Source organism: Podarcis tiliguerta (assembly GCF_965153285.1).
Source record: "Podarcis tiliguerta genome assembly, chromosome: 9".
NCBI lineage: Eukaryota > Metazoa > Chordata > Lepidosauria > Squamata > Lacertidae > Podarcis > Podarcis tiliguerta.
In genome coordinates this window covers 58,589,439-58,609,995 of record NC_139542.1, presented here as the reverse complement: position 1 = coordinate 58,609,995, position 20,557 = coordinate 58,589,439, and the positions used below count along the sequence as shown (strand labels likewise).

Here is a 20,557-nt window from a genome sequence, read left to right as displayed (position 1 = left end):
GCAGCGCGAGGCCCCATTAGCTAAAGTGGTACCTCAGGTTAAGAACAGTTTCAGGTTAAGAACGGACCTCCAGAACGAATTAAGTTCTTAACCCGAGGTACCACTGTACTTTGTTATTTGATTTGAACACCATACATTCAAATCAAGCTCAACATTATTTACTCTAAGTCCCACTAAAGTCAACTGGGCTTGCTTCTGAAAAGACATGTATAATTGCACTACACTGTAGTGATTACTCTCTAGTTATTTGGGCTACAAACAAACAATTATTTGAGTACAGTAATGGAGCCACTTTTGAAACCTGCTCACTGTCGTCTGTGCAAAAGAACAATTCCTATCCAAAAATGAGCTCAGAGAAAACTGGTTCTGCAAGTTTGCTGCACAATCTCTCTGCACCGTGTTGATGTGTTGAGACACCATGCAGTCATCTCCCACCTGATCCCTGAAGCATTAACAACTTTGGAAAAAAATTGCAATCAAATTGTACAAACATTTGAGCTAATGTCTGCACATCTGATGGCTACTAAAAAATAATAATGAAGGTGACACCCTGCAGCACTGACATTAGCATCGGATGGGATATAAACAGCTATAACAATTATGACAGTTACTTCTCTAGGCAAATAAAATGGCCGACATGTAACTGCCATCAATTCTAGATCTGGGGAGCAATATGTGTAAGCTACTTTGTTGTTAACACACCAACCATTGTGTATGTAAATACAAACTCCTCCACCCCTAGCTTTACCAGAATCACTGTTTCTATCAGAGTGATAAATTATTCGATTTATCAGCTCAACTGCCGCATCCGGTACTGCTGAATGTAGCCAAGTTTCTGTAATAATTACCACACACCTCTCACAAAGAAGCTTGTTTGCTGCCATCAGCAACTGTAATTCGTCAATTTCATGGACGAGAGATCTTATGTTGGCCAGGAAGACGCTTGGCAGTGCTGGTCTGGTGGGTCTTTTTCGAAGCCGGGTTAACAGACCAGCTCTGCAACCACGTTTTTGCTTTTGCTCTTTTCTCTTTCACTTCTTTCAGCACTTCCCCCTCCCCTCGACAATCCATAGAGATTCTGGAGGTCTTACTATGCAGTTTGGTATACAGTGGGACCTTTGAAACTCTCTAGTTATCTCTATTTTTCTTGTGAGCCCGATGTTTACCAGCTTTGTGTGTGAGTAGGTGAGGTATTGGGAGCTCAGAGCCGCAGTGTATGAACGCGCCGCCATCTTGGAACTGAATGCCTGAAACTTGGGAAGAGAAAGTAAGATTGATGACTGAAATCTGTGTTGAATTGCTGGCAAGTACATCAGTCAATTCTGTGGCAGGCAGACACAAATCACCCCACATGAAAAGGTATGTTACAACTGTTGCAAATGTTTTGTGTGTACAGTCTTACATACAATACTAGGTGAGCAGCATCCCAGATGGAAGAAGGGGGGTGACAATCAGCAGCATCTAGCAAAACATCACCATACATGTAAGAAAATTCCCCACCCACACAATGCGCTACCATTGCACATTTTCCAGTGAATTCCAGAATGTGAACCACTGATATTGGGTCTACACTTAACTGTTGCCACTCCAATTGAGGCCTTCTCCAGCAGAATAACAGCCTGAAGCTGTATGGTGGACTTGAATCTACTTTCCCTTCAGCAATGGGAACTTTCACTACCTTCTCCAATGTAATTCAGGCAGCATTTTTTGATACTCAGCAGAACTTCACAGCTGCCCAATGACACACCCAAAAGTATTTTAAATGGTTTGTCTTCACCACTTGCCAAAGGCAGAGAAATGGAAGACCAGTAATGAAAATGGTGGATAACTTTCAGGGCAGCAAGCACATCCACCAACAATTATTAAGGAAAAGTTGAAATGGGAAAGTAGAAAAACTTTTTTTTTCAGGCTTAAGTCACTCCTAGCAATTCCTATGATGATCGTGCAATGCTACAGCACACCACAATCACCAGTACACAGATAGCAGAATAACCTCAGCTCTGGAAAAGCATGAAACGAACAGGCAGAAATAATAGGTGGGGTACAAATTAGCCTTTGTGGGTGCTTCTAGATGGATTATAGGATTGGTGTTCCTCATGCATGGACATTTTCTGCACATGGGATCATAGTCCTAAAAGTGACAGACTGATATTTATTTATACCAACCAATATTTACTGATGCTATTGTATTATTATTTTTTAAAATAATAATACATGGTCTTGTGTGTGTGTGTGTGTGTTTGAATGAAAGTGCAGCATAGCAATATTTAAATGAATAGCTTTAAATATTAAGCTCCTGTCTGCAAGCAACTTGCATCAAGCGGCACACGCAAAAACCAATGTTGCTCAGCTGCAGGAGAAAAGCAGAGTGTGTGTGCAGAGAGGTCCAAGGCACAATCAACAAGTGGGATATAAATCCCTAAATCTAAATTATGTAAAATGTAAAGCATTTTAAACCCCCTGAAGGAACAGCGCCACCTTTCTCATTTAAAATGGAACAGACATTTGGCCCACGAGGAAAAACCCCACGAGGGGAGATTTAAAGGGCCCCAAAAAACCATGAATTCTCCGCATCAACGTTGAACAGCTGGGCGGTCTTTCTCAGCCCTCTCGGGGCTCCCGAGGACAGAACAAAGATTGATGTCCATCTTGACCACTCCCAGAGAGAGGAAGCGACTTCTTCGCACCAATAAGCGTGTGGGGAGGGCGGAGCTTTGACCACCTCGGCGTGCCGATTGGCCAGACAGGCCGCCCGCCTTGGCACATAGGCTCGGAGCGGGGGCCTTACCGCCGAGGTAGCCACTGAGGATGAAGGCGGGAGGCGGGCACGGGAGAGCGACGCTTCGCTTGGCCAACGAGCCGCCGGGATGCCTGTTCCTGTTTGAGAGGAACGTGCCAATGAGGGTGGCGTTAGGGCGGGGAGAAAGAAGGAGCTGGGCTTTGCGAGTTATCGAGAGAGAGAGAGAGAGAAGAGTCGGGATAATAAAGGCGGCGGGAGGCGGCGGCGATTGGAGCCGTTCTGAGCGGCCACTGTCGGGCGGAATCCTTTTCAAAGCGGCCGCGCGGAGGGCGGAGCGGGCGGGCCAGGCGTCGCCGTGACGGGAGGGCGGGGATGGTCGCCGACGGGATGAAGTAGAGCTTCTTCGGGGCGGCGGCGGCGGCGAAAACGTCCGGGCTGCTTCTGAAACCTCAGCCAACCGGGGCGAGGAGAAAGCGCCTCAGGAGCGTCGCCACCACTAAGCAGGTATGGAAACCTGAGGAGCCGAGAGAGAGAGAGAATTGTGGTTTGAGCACCATTCGCGAGGGGTTCTGTGGCGGCGGCGGTTTCCCGGTCCCAACGGAAACGGAGTCGCCGCCGCGAGACCCTCTCTCTGGAAACGAGGCCGGGCGCGCGCGCGAGCAACGGCTTCTTTCCCTCAGGCTGCTGCTGCTGTGAGGCGCTTTTGTTTATAGCCGAGGGGCGTGTGTGTGTGCGCGCGCGCGCGTTCTTAGCGGCGGTTCTCCTCCTCCCACCCGCGGGAAACGGAGGAAGAAGGGAGACCGCGGGTTCTCGATCTCCCGCCCTTTCTTTCCCAGAGCAGGTAGCGGGTTCGCCGGGCGTTTCGCGGAGGAGAAAGCGCAGCTGCTAGGAGGAGAGCGGGGAGGCCGGGCCGGGGGAGGGGGTCGACCGCAGCGAGGCTTCGGGAGCCGCCTGTCTGCCTGCCTGCCTGCCTGCCCGGGAGGCAGCTCCTTTCTTTCTTTTTTCTTTCTTTCTTCCTCCCTTCCCCTCCCGCGAGGGAGGCACCCACGCAGCCAACTTTCTCGTAAGTGTCGCTCGGCGGGGCGCTTCTAGCCCTGCTTCCTTCAAGAGATGGGGAAAGAGACGTGCGCGCAGGCAAAAAAAACCCCTGTAACCTGAGGATGTGGGTGTCTTCTTTGGCGATCACTCGTAGCCGATTGTCTTCCACGAACACGGTCTTAACAGCGAGTCCGTAAGTGACCGTGGAGGCCAATTCTGGATCCACACGTCCTTCCACAGAGTTGATCACTGTGAGGGTTTGCCAAGCGTGCCTTCCTCTTAGCACGTTTCCATTTTTAAGTTCGGAATAGAGTACAGTAGTTGTTTTGGAAGATGATCATCAGGCATCTGCACATGACGACCAATCCAACGCAGTTGATGTAGAAGAATCATCGCTTCAACACTGGAGATCTTTGCTTCTTCCAGTACGCTGGCATTAGTTCACCTGTCTTCCCAAGTGACGTGTAGAATTTTTTGGAGACACTGTTGATGGAATCTTTTGAGGAGTTGGAGATGGCGTTTATATGTGGTCCACGTTTCACAAGCGTACAGTAAGGTTGGTAGTACAGTAGCTTTGGTTTCCCTGCGAATATCCTCAAACACTCTGCTTCAGTCAGGAGAAAGCTGCACTTGTAGAGCTCAGGCAATGCTAGATTTCGGCATCAGTGTCGGCCCTTGTGGAAAGATAACTGCCTAGGTAGAAGAAGTGATTGACACTTTCCAACGTTACACCACTGGGTTGGGTTTGTGGCGCTGCAGAGGGGTTGGTTTGTGCCTAAGGATGTGGGTGTAACCACTCTTCGGCTCTCTGTTTGCCCCTGCGGAGTTCAACACCTGAGCCCAGCTGCTCCCCTTTGGTGCCTTGAAGGAGGCTATGTAATAGGGTTGCCATAGTTCACACAGCGACAATCTGGACAGAAAAGCGGGAGGTGGGGGGGGGCAAAGTTGTTAAGCTTTCTTTCATTTTGCCCAAAGCTGTTGAGGTGTGGTGTTTTTGGTTTGTTTTTTGAAAAATTGCTAAAAATAAATAAATGCCGTTTTTGAGCTATTTTTGTGGGGAAGCGGCACTGCCGACATGGGCTGACGTACAGTCAGATTTTTTTGCGGATTTCTGCCCAGACTGCTGCTGACTGCAGTATTCTGAAGGTATCCAGGAAAATCCAGACTTACGACAACTGTACTACTTTTTTCCAAATTTTTAAAGTTAATTTTCCAAATTATTACAAATCAAACCAATTGAATTAATTTAATGCAATTTATTAAAATCAGGTTTCCTGCTCTGGTTCCAAGCATACGATCATTATTTCCTTGCATAGCCGCATCGTTTCTTACTTAGACTGAGTCCAGTTGACATCCTTCACTTGCTGTTAAACCATTCTTCCAGCTGGCCGCTTTTTCCACTTTACAAACAGCACCTCCGTTACATCTTATATGACAACCCCACTACATGATAGCTGTGGGAGTTACACTTCGGCTTGCTAGTGGGTGTGAAGCCCAGGGGGGTGACAGGTGGCAGGCAGGTCACTGTTGCTGAAAGGAAGGGTGCAGAGTGTGAGCCTATGCCAGCACAAGATGCATTTGGTTCAGTCCCCGGTGTCCCAGGTAGTGCAGGGAGAATTTTCCCTCTGAAACCCAAGCTACCCTTTGCCCATATAAAATGAAAACTGTCTCCAGGATCTGCCATGGTAGAGCATTGCTGCTTTCTCAGTGGGTTCCTGGAAAAGAAACATTCTGTTGTGCTAGCAAGCCTCATGACAGTTAAATGAAATGTAAGGCACCTTTAGGGATGTTTGAAGATTTCCAAATATGGGCAGGAGAAGCTTGTTTTGAATTGGAATTAACTAATCCCTGATCTCATGGCTGTGACATGGCTGTGTAGTGGACAGTGGGGGCTAGTTTCTTGATCTTAATTCAACTTGTACACAAATAGGAATAGTAAGCAATATGTTGATATTTGTGTCAGAAGTTCTGTTGGGCGATCTTATGTGATCTTCAAATAATACATGGTACATAGTTATATAAACACAAATCAAAGGAGTTGAAGTTTGGCTAGAAAAGCAAGTGTTTTCTTGAAACTGCTGATTTTTGTTTTTTCTAGGATCTATTGTAAAGCGCCCTCATCTTGGGAATACAAATTACACATTCCAGATGCAAACTTTTTGTACTGATGCCCATTGTTTTCAGGTCACATAAGTAGCACATTTTCTTTTCCTCCCCTTGTATTTTGCAAGCTTCACATGTTTGTGTTGGAGAGCTTAAGCCCTTCTCCTGCCCCCTTTGCTTTGCTCAGTTTGCTGGGACTGCCAGGGCTCTGATCAAAAGTTCAGAAGGAAGTGACACATGGCCTCAGAGGTTGAAGAAAGTTAATTTGTCTGTGAGATACTGCAGATGAACTATTGAAACAGGAAGAGTTATTACCCAATAATACACTATTTAACGCTGAGCATTTTGTACTACAAGCAGTGGCAAATGGCATAGGAATAATCCATGTTATTTGTTACTTCTGTACTTGTAAACAAACACATCTGAAACAAAGTATCCAGACAATAAGCGCTACAGTAAACACAACCTGGTTTGTACTCTGGTGGACTTCCCTTTCCCCAAGTATGCTACTATATTGCAATACTTCACTACTATTGTAACTTACATAGGTTTATGTAGAAAAACTTCAGAATCTCCATAGATGGTTAGAGAGCACCAAGTGTTGGAAAACTGCAGAGATACTTATATTCTCCTGCTGTTGTTGTTTTTGGGTGCAGGGTATGTGGAGATGGGGAAGAAACTACTGGAGGTAAAAACTACAAATTGCTCTTCTCTAATGTCATCTGATATAGATATGTAGTTGCTTTAATATAATTTTCTTCCTCTTCTGTTAAATTAAGGCCATTGAGGAGAGGGAGAAAAGAAGCCTTGTTTAGACCAATTATTTTAAAGAATTTTTGAGTCATGAAAGCCCTAAATGGCTTCAGCCTGAAGGAGTGTCTCCCTCCCCCGCCCCCCCCCCCATTGTTCAGCCCAGATACTGAGGTTCAGCTTCTGGCGGTTCCCTCATTGTGAGGTTACAGGGAACCAGGTACAGGGCCTTCTCAGTAGTGGCACCCGCCCTGTGGAATGCACTCCCATCAGATGTCAAGGAAATAAACAACTATCCAACTTTTAGAAGACATCAGAAGGTAGCCCTGTATCAGGGATTTTTTTTTTATGTCTGATGTTTTACTATTTTTTATATATGCTGTAAGCTACCCAGAATGTCTGGGGAAACTCAGCCAGATGGGCGGGGTATAAATAATAAAATTATTATTGTTATTATTATTGTTTATTATTATTATTATTATTATTATTATTATTATTATTATTATTATTTATTTATTATTATTATTTATTAATATTAATATTTATTTATTTATTAAAAGATGATAGTACATTGTTAATAAGGTTTAAATGAAAGAATACATATAAAAACACATCCAATGCATATAACAACCCTTTTCTATGGTCTTCTGATTTCAAGCCAGTAGTCTACAGTCGTACCTTGGATCCCAAACGCCTTGTGAGTCGAACGTTTTGACTCTTGAATGCCGCAAACCTGGAAAGGAGTGTTCTGGTTTGCAAACATTCTTTGGAATCCAAACATCTGACGTGACTTCCGCGGCTTCTGATTGGGTGCAGGAGCCATGCCTTGGTTTCCGAAAGTTTTGGAAGTCAAACAGAATTCTGGAATGGATTCCGTTCAACTTTCAACGTACCACTGTAATTGTAAACTTTAGAAATAAACTTAAGTAGATTTAAAATCTAAAAGCCATGACGGGTAAAGGAATTGGGCCTGGGACAGTGCAAATCCACCCAGAATACATAATCTTCATAGTCCATTCTATCACCTGCCAAAAACAGTCTTGGATGGCCTAAGTTTCAGGTGGTTTCTCTTGATCCAGTCATTATTTTACTGAACACCTACAGACCTGGTTTACATGTCAGATTAACCATAGTTAGTGCTTCTGGATGCTGCTCAAAAGTATCAGCACAGCGTGTCCATGAGTGGGAGAGGAGTGAAACGGAGGTGTTACACAGCAGCATGCACATGCTGCTTGTTTAAGTTTAAACCATAGTTAATATTAACTATGATTTAATGTGGCTTGTAGACAGAGCTATTGTCACATCTGAAGTTGATGGAAAGTTGGAATTTGAGCTGCTGCATTGTGATGAAACTTCACATTCATTCAAAACCTGCAAATGAGTTATTACACAGTTTCATGTAACAATTAGAGGGCAAATAATAAATATCATGAAGGACCTAAGTGGATCCCTCTGACACTTGCAGCAAAAATACCCTGAGGTGCCACAGTAGTTCTCCCAACCATCTAGAATTGTTTTGTCAGATAGGATCAGAACCACTAGAGTATGGCAGCAAGAGGTGATGAGAGGTCTAGGACAAGTTAACACTTCCACTTCCTCTTTCCCATAAAGGAGCTTGCCCACTAGTATGACTAAAGCTGGACTAGTGATGAGGTTGAAACGGTTTCGAGATTTTTGTTTGTTTGTTCCAGGAGTGTCTAGAATTGCATTGGGGCCCAATGAGTTCCCCAAAGGTTTCAGTATAAACTTCATAAACTGGCTGGATATAGTAGTGAAAATGTTAGGCTATTGATAGGTATGTTACAACTGGTTACCATAGTTGTTATATATGAACCCCTACAGTGTACGTTGCATGTAAGCCCTATATGTAGTCTGCTATGTGATTTTCATGGTTTATTTGTGATTTCCTTCTGCCCACATTGTTCTCTGCCTTTTGGCATAGTTGGTAGTGACTATCTTGAGCGAGCAGTCCTTACAGTCAGCTTGTCATATGCTTAACCTGTGAGAATGTTCTCAGAAGGGAAAATGTCAGGGTGGGGATGGTAGTTTTTCTACTCACAACACTTTGAATGCTCCCACTTCTGTGTTACAGTCTCAACAGTACAGTGTTTTTCTTTGTTTCCTTCCTGTGGCCCCGCACCCCGTCCTACCAGTAGAAAGGTAGCTTTTAAAATGTTTTGTTTGTAAACAGAACATGCTTATAAATAGAACCAAGCAGTTCAAAAGCACATCCGTTCAAGTAGATAAATAGGTACCTCTGGGGTGGGAAGGTAAATGGCATATCTGTGTGCTCTGGCTTCTGTCACCATCCTCCATGTGCCAGAAGTGGTTTAGTCATTCTGGCCATGTGTCCTGGGAAGCTGTCTGTGGATAAACGCCGCCTTCCTCGGCCTGAAAAGCGAGATGAACGCTGCACCCCATAGTCACATTTGGATCCTTTCCAGTTGGGATTCAGGCATCATCATTGAACTGAAACTCCTTGGTTGCGCTGGTCGATGATCTCCGGTGGGCTAGGGACAAAGGCGAAAGCTGTTTCCTAGTTCTGCTGGATCTCTCAGCAGCCTTTGATACAATCAACCATGGCATCCTTCTGGACGGTCTAGAGGGGCTGGGAGCTGGGGGCACTGTTATACAGTGATTCTGCTCCTTCCTCCTGGGCTGTGTCCAGAAAGTGGTGTGGGGAGATGAGTGTTCGGACCCCTGGGCTCTCATTTGTGGGGTGCCTCAGGGTTCCATCCTCTCCCCCATGCTTTTTAACATCCATAAGCCTCTGGGAGAGATCATCAGGGGGTTTGGGCTGCGTGTTCATCAGTATGCGGATGATACCCAGCTCTACCTCTCTTTCAAATCGGAACCAGTGAAGGTCCTGTGTGAGTGTCTGCAGGTGGTTGGAGGATGGATGTCGGCTAACAGATTGAGGTTGAATCCTGACAAGACAGAAGTACTGTTCTTGGGGGACAGGGGGCGGGCGGGTGTGGAGGACTCCCTGGTCCTGAATGGGGTAACTGTGCCCCTGAAGGAGCAGGTGCGCAGCCTGGGAGTCATTTGGACTCACAGCTGTCCATGGAGGTGCAGATCAATTTTGTGTCCAGGGCAGCTGTCTACCAGCTCCATCTGGTACACAGGCTGAGACCCTACCTGCCCGTGGACTGCCTCGCCAGAGTGGTGCATTCTCTGGTTATCTCCTGCTTAGACTACTGCAATGAGTTCTATGTGGGGCTACCTTTGAAGGTGACCCGGAACCTATAATTAATCCAAAATGCAGCAGCTAGACTGGTGCCTGGGAATGGCTGCTGAGACCATATAACGCCAGTTCTGGAAGACCTACATTGGCTCCCAGTACATTTCAGAGCACAATTCAAAGTGTTGGTGCTGACCTTTAAAACCCTAAACAGCCTTGGCCCAGTATACATGAAGGAGCGTCTCCACCCCCACCATTCAGCCTAGACACTGAAGTCCAGCTCTGAGGGCCTTATGGCAGTTCCCTCCAAATGAGAAGTGAGGTTACAGGGAACCAGGCAGAGGGCCTTCTCGGTAGTGGCACATGCCCTGTGGAACTCCCTCCCATCAGATGTCAAGGAAATAAACAACTATCTGACTTTTAGAAGACATCTGAAGGCAACCCTGTTGAGGGAAGTTTTTAGTGTTTGATGTTTTATCATGTTTTTAATATTCTGTTGGAATCCGCCCAGAGTGGCTGGGGAGGCCTGGCCAGATGGGTAGCATATAAATAATAAATTATTAGTAAACAATAATAATATTATTTGTCTGGACTTAACCGTCCAGGAGTACTTTACCTTTTTACCTAGAACATGTTTTATTTATAATTTTTATAATTTATACAAAATGCAATTACATAAAGTCATAGGAACATAATGAAATATTGTTGAAGCAGAAAAACATGTAATCATAGAATCACAGAGCTGGAGGGGTCATCTTTTAGTGCAACCCCCTGCAATGTAAGAAACTCAGCTAAAACATCCATGACAGATGGCCACCCAATCTCTGCTTGGAAACCTCCAAGGTAGGAGCGTACAGAACCTTCCAAGGGAGATCCATCTTCCATGTTTTATAAAATGTAAACAACTCTTATTTGACCCCAGTTATCTGACACAGAAACAGTCCAAAAGGAGCACAGGGAATTGTGTATATATGGGAGAATTTTAAGAAGCAAGTGATCCTCACTAACCTGGTGCAAAAAGATCTAGATCAGTGGTGTCCAGACTTTTTTCAAAGAGGGCCAGATTTGATGAAGTGGAGGGCTTTTTAAAAAATTGAAGTTGTTGAGCTTTTTTATGATTCCCCCTCCCCCCAAGTTGTTGAGCTTTTTTACAATTTAACCCCAGGAAATAAACTCCCACTGGGGCTGGATTGTACCGACCAGCGGGCTGGGTTAGGCCCCCGAAATTGACTTTGGACATGCCTGGCTTAGATAAAACACTATAGCGCTGCACACCCTTACTTAGTAGTAAGACCCACTGAACTCAGTACAGCTTTCTTCTAATCAGGAAAAAATTCCACTGCCCAGCTTGCCAGGCTGCCACTTCCTGCGGGTCCCTCTGGTCAGCAAAAGGAGTCCCAGCCAAGTTACAGAAGCAAATCGGCAGACAGTAGACCGGATCTTTATTTGTTGCAGCAAAGGTTCAAACACCAAAGAGGAAGAACCCTGAGCATGGAGTTGCATGAACTTTTAAGACTTTCCCCCTTTCCCCATAGTACATTCCCATCAATACATCACAGATATGTCACAGTAGAGGCATGGTTGGCATGGAGAAACATGTGTCACCCATCCTAGTTCCCAACACCTTTAAAGTATCTGCTTTCCCAAGAATAATAAAATTATTTACACATTTCTCTGGCCTCCAGGCTTTCCTGTTTGTGAGCTTTCAAAGGATCTAGTCTCAATCCACTCTACCAATGGATTTCTATCTGGAACATTGTTGCTCATGAACACCTCCTGCCCCCCACTGTGGGGTTTGATTTCACACCTTGTGGAGGGGTGAGGAGCATTTGACCATATGCTCAGGGGATTATGGAGGAAGGCAGTAGCTTGGATCCGCCTTCCCTTTAGGAGTAATACACCATTAGAATTGAGAGAATTGGACAAACCGTTGATTTCATATGAATTTTTGAAGTTTTGGTATGTTTTAGGGAATAGTCAGGCTCGTTGTCCTGGCCTTAGTTTGAGGCTGTGATGGGCATTTTGAATTTTCAAGGTATCACAACTGCCCCCCCCCCCTTTTGGTTTTAATACTTTTGAGTAGACACTTAGTTATTTACTAGATGCAAGTCAGCAGCACCAGATGACCCCACTCGGCTAGGCACTGGGGTGGATTTCACCCTGTGCCTTGGAGAGCTGGGCCGACGCTGCCAATGGGCCCTGTGCCCCTCAGCAACATCCAAAGGCCCTGATCCACTAGGTGCTGGGGTGGATTGTGGTCTGAACCTTCCAGAATAGGGCCCAGGCTGCCACTGGGCCCAGCACTGATCTAGCAGGTCCTAATGCTAGCAGAGGCAATGGCATACTTGGGAGGGCAGGTTTAAGGAGCACTTTTGGGCCTTCAGGGTAACGAAAGCACTTGGGCACATGATAGACTAATTCAGCAGTCATGTGTATTAGACAATAAAAGTTATGACATATGTAAATGATAATGAATGATAGCCAGTATTTGAGTATTTGGATAACACCCACAGATTCCAGAAGGATCACTATGTTAGTCTAGCAGCAACAAGAACAGAGATCCTTAAAAGTGCTTTTTAAGACCACCACTATTTATTGGGGCATTGTTACAAACTAGAGTCAATGTCATTAGATGCATGAAATGCTATCTTCAGTTGATGAGTGTATACAGATGGGGGGGGATGGGGGGCTTAAATGATGCATAGGGTATTGGTGTTTTTAATAGCACTCTTACTTAAAGAATTTGGAAATTGGGATGGTAGTGAGATTCTATGAAGAGAGTGAGCACTATTTTTAATCCTCTATTTAATCCAAGCATTGCATTTATTTCCCTTTTCATGAAACAGTGTGGCCACAACTGGCCAATAGCTGCATATACGTATAAAGCATACCGTATTTTTCGCCCTATAGGACGCACTTTTCCCCCTCCAAAAATGAAGGGGAAATCTGTGTGCGTCCTATGGAGTGAATGCAGGCTTTTGCTGAAGCTTGGAGAGCGAGAGGGGTCGGTGCGCACCAACCCCTCTCGCTCTCCAGGCTTCAGGAAGCTATCAGCAAGCCTGGGGAGCCCGCGGGAATTCCCGCAGGGCTCCCTAGACTGTGGATAGCAGCCTGCTGCCCGCTTCGGGCAGATATCCTTTTCTCCTCTAAAAACTACGGTAGGTGTGTTTTTAAAAGCTCAGGCTTCCCCAGCCCCGCGGCTGGGGGGGGGGGAATAATTTTTTTTCTTTATTTCCCCCCCAAAAAACTAGGTGCGTCCTATAGGGCGAAAAATACGGTATATCTTTTAGGCTGGGGTACTATCCTCTCAAGTTTAGGAAAGTGCACACATCAGTTAAGTTATAGATTAGCCATTCCAACCATGGGTCCGTAGGGTTGGTTATACTACAACTCGCATCATCCCTGGCCACTGCCCTGATTGCTAGGGATGATGTGAGTCCAGCGCCATATGGGGACCTAAGGTTGAGAAGGTCTGCTCTGCAGTGTTTCACAACTGGGGGGCCATCATGGATGTTTTAGCTGAGTTTCCTACATTGCAGGGGGTTGCACTCGAAAGATGACCCTTGGGGTCCCTTCCAGCTCCATGATTCTGTTTTTCTGCTTCAACAATATTTCATTATGTTCCTATCATTTTATGTAATTGCATTTTATATAAATTCTGAATAAAACATGTTCTATTTACAAGCAAAACATTTAAATTCTATTTACAAACAAAACATTTAAACAAAACCTTTCTAACTGGTAGGGCGGGTGGGGGCATGGGTGTAGCCAGGCTTTTTGTTAGGGGGGCAGGCTTTTGTTAGATTGGCAGAACCTCTGATTTGTTTTGATTTGTATTGATTTTTTACTTATTTGGGAGGCAGCTCCCCCTGCCCCCCTGAGGGACAGTGGAGCGGCCCACTGCTGAAAAAGTTTGCTGGCCCCTGATCTAGTCGTTCCCCTGCTGTCCCCGTTAATATACTTAAGAGGGTCTCTTCTCCAGTCTTCAGAGAGTAGCTGGAAGTGGAGAGGCAGAAAAAGGTCCTCCTTTCCTTCCACACTGCACTCCAGAGCTCAGAAACTGCTTGCACTAATGACATTCCCAGTTGCAAAATGCGCCTAGAACAATGGGAGTTTTGAACACTGGAAACACTGCTCTAGAGGACTCAAGTTGGTACCTAGAGTTCTTTCTTAATTTCTATGAGTTCTATCATCACTGCTTGAGAGATATTGGAGGGGAAACACTGTAGCAACATTTGCAGGGGAAATTTGATTATTCCTTGCAACTTTAAATAAGCTGCATAACTTTCATAGGATTTTGTCTGAATTAATCCAAACAAAAGATGGCAAAAATGCTCATCCTATTGTGGTATTTTCAGTGGAAAGCACCCCCTCAAGTCACTTTGAAAGTGTATCACCATTTACAATAACTAGTTTAGAATAGCCCCATTCAGTGCTACAAAAAGCATATAACTAAAGTTTTGTGAACTCTGTTTCTGCTCTTGCTATTGCCTATCTTGTGTGTTCTGAAAACAGATTTTTATCTTGTTCTTCTGGACAACTCTAATCAGGAAGTAGAATCAATTGTGCATAAAATGTGGAGGATGATTAAGAGGGAGTGGGCTTCCCATGTTTGACTGGTTTCCCATTGTTTACTTCTAAAAGGAAACCAGTAAATTCTTGCATCAGAACACTGATAAAACTTGTTCTGAATACAGCTTTGTTTACATCTGTAGACTTTCAGACTATGATAACTGACAATATTTTGTTTTTTAGAAATACCCTGTTATTGCATGCTGAGACTTGAATTTTTGTGAGCAGTTAAAATGCATTCGAGTCGCCTCCAGTGTGAAATTAATAAGTCTTAAACATTTAAAACACTTGCTGTGGCTCCTAGTAGGGAAGAGGAACAGGAGGAAGCCCTGAAGCTTAAGCAAGTTAAAACAAGTTTGTAACTGACATGGAGTCTGAAATATGCTCTCTTGAACCTTTCCAGTGATTCACTAGTGAGGCATGGTTTTAAAAATGTAGGTGTTACTTGTAGTGTCATAAGCACCAGCTCCCTAGGCCTGAAGCAAGATGAGCGCCACACTCCATAGTTGCCTTTGACTGGACTTAACCATCCAGGGGTCCGCTACCTTTTACCATTGATTGGTTTTCTTGAATGCTTTATGTATAGCATTTAACCTTAAAAGATATAAAATTAAATGCCTTTTCTAAGAGGCTGCAGGAAAAAATATTTTCCAAGTTACCTCTATTATTAAAATAACATGCTTTCTTAGTAATTTTGAAGCCAGTTGTGAGCTATACATTCCACAATGTATAACATCTTGAATGAAATAGATATACATTCTCTTCAGCCTGTTTTAAGGACTATCTCCATAGAGGTATTTATACAGTCTACTGTGGTTTTGTGGTCCTCTGTGAATTGAGTAAATGGAAAGAAAACAGATGAGGTCATTGCTAGGTAGAATATAACTAGACAGAGGACAGACTGTTTGCTGCTTGGGAAAATGGCAAGTGGAATAAAACATATCTGTCTATGTCAAACCCGCTGACCAATCAAGTTAAGCTGAAACTACCTTGAGAGTACAGTGGTACCTCGGGTTACATACGCTTCAGGTTACAGACTCTGCTAACCCAGAAATAGTACCTCGGATTAAGAACCTTGCTTCAGGATGAGAACAGAAATTGCGCGGCAGCAGCACGGCAGCAGCGAGAGGCCCCATTAGCTAAAGTGGTGCTTCAGGTTAAGAACAGTTTCAGGTTAAGAATGGACCTCCAGAACGAATTAAGTTCTTAACCCGAGGTACCACTTTAGTAGTATTAGGACAAGAAGACAGGATATAAAGAAATTCAGGGGAACTTTTTACTATTTTTAAAAAATATATATTTCCCCTCTTTCTTTCTAGCCTTGAATATATTAGTTTCTTGTAACCTGTATTTGTCCAGCAAGGGACCAAGAGTATTTCATCTTTTTACCTGCTCTTACATTGTGAAAGTACAAGCTTGGCTTCTAGAAAAACATCATGATAGGTCCATTCCAGGTGGCTTGCATCATTTGTTGTTGATCACAAATGGTTTTACATTGGTAAGACTATATCCCCCTGAAAAATCTTCTATAACTATAGCTACTTTGTATTAATCTCTGCTTTCCCCTTATATTGGTGTGGCCCACTAGATGTGCTGAACTACAACTCCCATCATTGATGAACATTGGCTGTGGTATCTAGAGTTGAGATCAGAAAAGCCACAGGTTAGCTACTTGTGTCCTAAAAGCTTTCATTTTATTTATGTATTTATCTCATAAAATTCATATACCACTTGATTGTAAACAACAACAACCACCCCTAAATTAATAAATGTCTTTTCCAGTTATACCTACTACTATATAGTTTTACATGTGATCTTAAAACTTCTAAACTGGAACCAGCTATCATTAAAGGCTACCAAAGCATTAACTGTACACACTGTTTTCCTCTAAGCAATGAATTGGAATGTTCTCTTTGATCTACAGTCCTGCTCTTGAAAACTGAAATGGGGTGGGAGTGAGAGGGTCATTGGTTTTCAGACTCTTAAATAATTCATTTTAACCTTGACTGAAGCAGAAATGGCTCATTTCTGAAGCAGAGGAAATAACACTAGAAGGAGAGGTGATGAGAATCTGTCATAACCCATGCTTATCCTAGTATTTATTGTCAGGCTGAGTATGATTTGCTCATATGGGTATTTGTTACCTTATTGACCGGGTTAGAGAACCTCTGGGCCGAAGCACAACACAGCCCAGCACGCCTCCCAGTTTGGCCAGTTTGGGCAAGCCATGCTCACCCTACAGCAGATGACATACATGGTGTGCAGTGGGGCAGTTATGGGCAGGTCTTCAAAGGGGCAATTGGGAGCTTAAAGTGAGCTCCCAGTTGTTCCTCTGCTCCAGGAGGGGGTGAGTAACAAAAAGGAAAAAGGTGGCTAACAAGTATTCACACTTGATGTTTTAATGTGTTAAACTACTTTGAGATTTTTTTCCTTTAAAATGTAAAGCGATATAGAAATGAAATGGATGCTAATAATAAATAATTATTATTATTCACTTCTCCCTCCCAGTGCTGCTTCTTGAACCTTTGAAAATCACAGGTTCGAAAAGCAGCATGGGACTTCTTGCAACAAGATTTTCCAACAGCCCATCCTCCAAAGTCCCTTTGTCATAGTAATGCCAGGTGATTATATGTTAAATTTTGCCCTTCACAGGTGTGGGGATAAAGATCTGGCCTGCTGGTCAGGAAAAAAACAAACCCACCCCTGAGATATGAGTACTGTCATACCTCGTGTTGTGTTAGGTTCATGTTGCATCTTTTCGGCTTGCAAACATGGCAAACCCGGAAGTGTATACTTCCAGGTTTTGCCGCGCATGCATGTGCAGAAGCGGTCTATTGCGCTCTGCGCTTGCGCAGAGCAATGCCGCTCTAGTTGCAGACTTTTCGGGGTGCGAATGGCACCCCGGAATGGATCGTGTCTGCAACTAGAGGTACCACTGTATATGAATATAAGTATTCATATAGGAAATCCTGTCATAGTTTTCTTATCTGTGCTGTCAGATGGGACACAATGCATTCCAGAGAAACCATTGTGGTACACCACAAATAATGACCATGAAAGGCAACAGAATATACTGTAGTTCCATTTTCTCCTGAGACACAGTTGCCAACTGGTTGTGGAATATTTTCCCAGCTGGCTTCAGAGCCTGAAACTTCCTCATGTAAGCTGGAGTCATTGTCCATCAATTTAGTGCATGGTGTTGTTTTTTTAGATGTAGTCACCATATTTTTCACATGCAATAATTTGTAGGCTACTAGGCCTTCTCTTTCAATCAAGTGAAAATGGTTAAATCACTCTCTCTGCCTCTGAAAATGTTCTCTGTAAGTAAAGTTATTGAGATACACTGCCTGTTTGAGGGATTACAGAGCTCAGAGATTATGCAATCATTTTGTGGCATGTTTCTTTAATTTTCCCCATTTCATAATACACAATAATCATAAGTATATCTACAGCTGCACTTACTATATCTATAATTACTGTTTGTTTTGATTCCAGTGTCACAAAATGGTAAGCATTTTTTTTCCTTTAAAGAGTCTCCACTGATAGCATAGTTCCCTCCTGTAGCTGCTTATATCATTATTTTATTCATAATCATTACATTCCAAATCTTCTCCTTCCAGAGGTCTGTTGGTGGTACAGTATCTATTTCCCACATGTTTGCTATTAAAACTGAGCATCTATCACCATATGAACAACCAGGACAAAAGTCCCTTGGCCAATGTGGTATTCTTCATTGCCCAATAACATTCTCAGAACCTACTATTTCTGTAATTTCTTGCATATTTCCCCTCAAATACTTTCAGTCATCCACAGTTCCACCATAGATGTGCAAAAGTGCCTCTGCTATTGAGGTTCTTCTGAACAGCTGTTTCTTTACAGGCCTTTGGAGTGGTGTCATATATATATATATATATATATATATATATATATATATATATGAAATACATGCTAAAAATGACTGTGAAGCTCATTAGATAGCCCTGAGCAAATCATAATATCTTGCGCTAACAAGCTTGCTGTGAACTTTTCTCAGTCCTCCTTGTAAGAGGGGCAGAATGCAGAATAACATGCTTGCTTGTCTCAACTCTGCTTTTCCATATCCTTTATTGAGTGTATTTAGAAAACATTTTTTGAGGGTTTTTTAAATTTTGAGGGGTGGAACTGTCTGTTTCTGGAATCTAAGAACATTAAGATGTGTTAAAATGTTTTAAACTAGTCAGATTGGCACTTGCATAATTCAGCTCGCAGTTGGAACATGTCAATTGTACTCACCTTGCTTTTGAAGTGATATGTTAAAACATTGTTCTGTGATTGTGGTTTCACATGTGCAAGGCATCCTTCTATGATGCCCTTACGTGTGCATCCTTAGGCTCAACTCATTAGGTAGGAATGGACTGGAATGATTCAAGTGGGATGATGGACTGTGGACAGAGGGGCCACTTTTCAAAAAACGCACCCCCTTGTTAAAACACAAACTAATACAGCAGAGTTTGGAAGAGTTTGGATTTGATAATCCCGCTTTATCACTACCCGAAGGAATCTCAAAGCGGCTAACATTCTCCTTTCCTTTCCTCCCCCACAACAAACACTCTGTGAGGTGAGTGGGGCTGAGAGACATCAGAGAAGTGTGACTTAGCCCAGGGTCACCCAGCAGCTGCATGTGGAGGAGCGGAGACCCGAACCCAGTTCACCAGATTACGAGTCTATCGCTCTTAACCACTACACCACACTGGCTACAGCCTTCTTTGCAATGTGTTTTTCCTATGTCTAGGAAGTTTCTACATGAGGAAACTTTCAAGAAAGGCACCCCTTATTTACAGTCTGACATATACAGTCTTCTTAGCATCTCTTTTTGGTGCATGTATAATGATCTCAGAGGCTTGGCTGCATTAACTAGCATTTGTCATTAACAAGGATTACAGCTCAGTAGATCAAAACAAAAGCCTTTTGTTGGACACTTCTATCTGCTAATTGTAATATTGATTTTTAAAAATAAAGTTGTCACAAGAGCTGTGTTGTGTCAGAGCAAATGCTTATCTGTCCAGTATTCCCTTCTCACAGAGGCCAACCAGATCCCTATGGAAGGTCTGCAAAGCAGTACACGAGCTCAACGGCATTCTTCCCAACTTTTGTTCCCCAGCAACTTGCATTCAGAGACATAATGCCTCCCATTCTATAAGTAGCATGTTGCAAATAGCCATTGATAGCCTTAACTTTCATAAGTTTTATCTAATCTGCTTCTAAAGCTGTCCAAGTTGGTGGTCATTGCTACTTCCGGTAGTGAATTCTATTTTTCCCCACTATGTGCTATGTGAAGAAGTATTTTGCCTGTCCTGAAGGTTACAGCATTCAGCTTCATTGGCTGATTCTAGTCCAGTATTGTGTGAGAAAGCATTTCTCTTACTCTGCTTTTGTGAATTACTTTAGTATTCAGGGAAGCACTGGCTCCAAAACAGGGGCAACGTTTGAACGGGGAACATATAGTGATCGAAAAAACTTGGTTTTTGCTTTGGGCAACAAACAACAGCACACGTAGGGGGCCTTCATACTGGGGTAGGGAGGGAATCGGCATGTATGCTACACTTTGTTTAGTGGGAGTAGCCCAATTCAATAACTGTATTGTTCTTGGTTTCATAGGAATGCTGTATTTAATGCCATGTGAATTTTATTTATTCTAGTCGTATTTTAGAACTATCCTTTCTTTAGCTTTTGGTTACTATAATTTTTTGTTAAACCAGAATGTCCAAGATACCACAATTATAGAAACAAAATATTTTGTGTATTTAAACTTCTTTAATAAAAAAAACCCAGTTGCTTTAGGTTTTTGGTTTTTATTGGTAGCTATAGTTAGATCTCTGCAAACAGCTCTTACTTGTGTTGTGTCTAACCAGCAAAAGAGCTGTTTCTACCTAGCCCTATTCAGATGTCATATGGAATGTCCCTTGTATGAACAATAGTCAGAATGAATATTGTTGCTGTTATTGTTTAGTCGTCTTAGTCGTGTTTGACTCTCCTTGATCCCATGAACCAGAGAATGCCTTGGAAACACTCACTTTCTTCTCAAAGCTTCTCCTTTTTTTATGTCCATGGAGTTTTCTTGGCAAAATACTGGAGTGGTTTGCCAGTTCCTCCTCCAGGTGGATCACATTTAGTCTAAACTCTTGGCTATAACC

At 43.4% G+C, this 20,557-nt stretch overlaps 2 protein-coding genes and 1 long non-coding RNA gene across 7 annotated transcripts in view; 2 read left to right on the top strand and 1 right to left on the bottom strand.

Annotated features, from left to right (window-relative positions):
- LOC310685618 (uncharacterized protein) overlaps nt 1–20,557 on the top strand; it is an 850,221-nt gene that overhangs the window by 241,606 nt on the left and 588,058 nt on the right. The window lies entirely within an intron of this gene.
- FRYL (FRY like transcription coactivator) overlaps nt 80–20,557 on the top strand; it is a 144,310-nt gene continuing 123,832 nt past the window's right edge. For 2 of the 4 annotated variants that reach the window (XM_083457761.1, XM_083457760.1), the window contains exon 1: nt 81–3,244. The gene's annotated coding sequence lies outside the window, so the exon portion shown is untranslated. Of the gene's footprint in view, nt 3,245–20,557 lie in introns of all 4 variants that reach the window. The other 2 variants (XM_083457763.1, XM_083457762.1) reach the window with 2 other exon arrangements.
- Nucleotides 5,011–12,033, bottom strand: LOC310657396. Its single transcript, XR_014501740.1, has 3 exons — nt 11,094–12,033; nt 8,887–9,141; nt 5,011–5,308 (listed from the first exon to the last, which is right to left on the bottom strand). It is a non-coding gene; the product is annotated as an uncharacterized lncRNA (long non-coding RNA).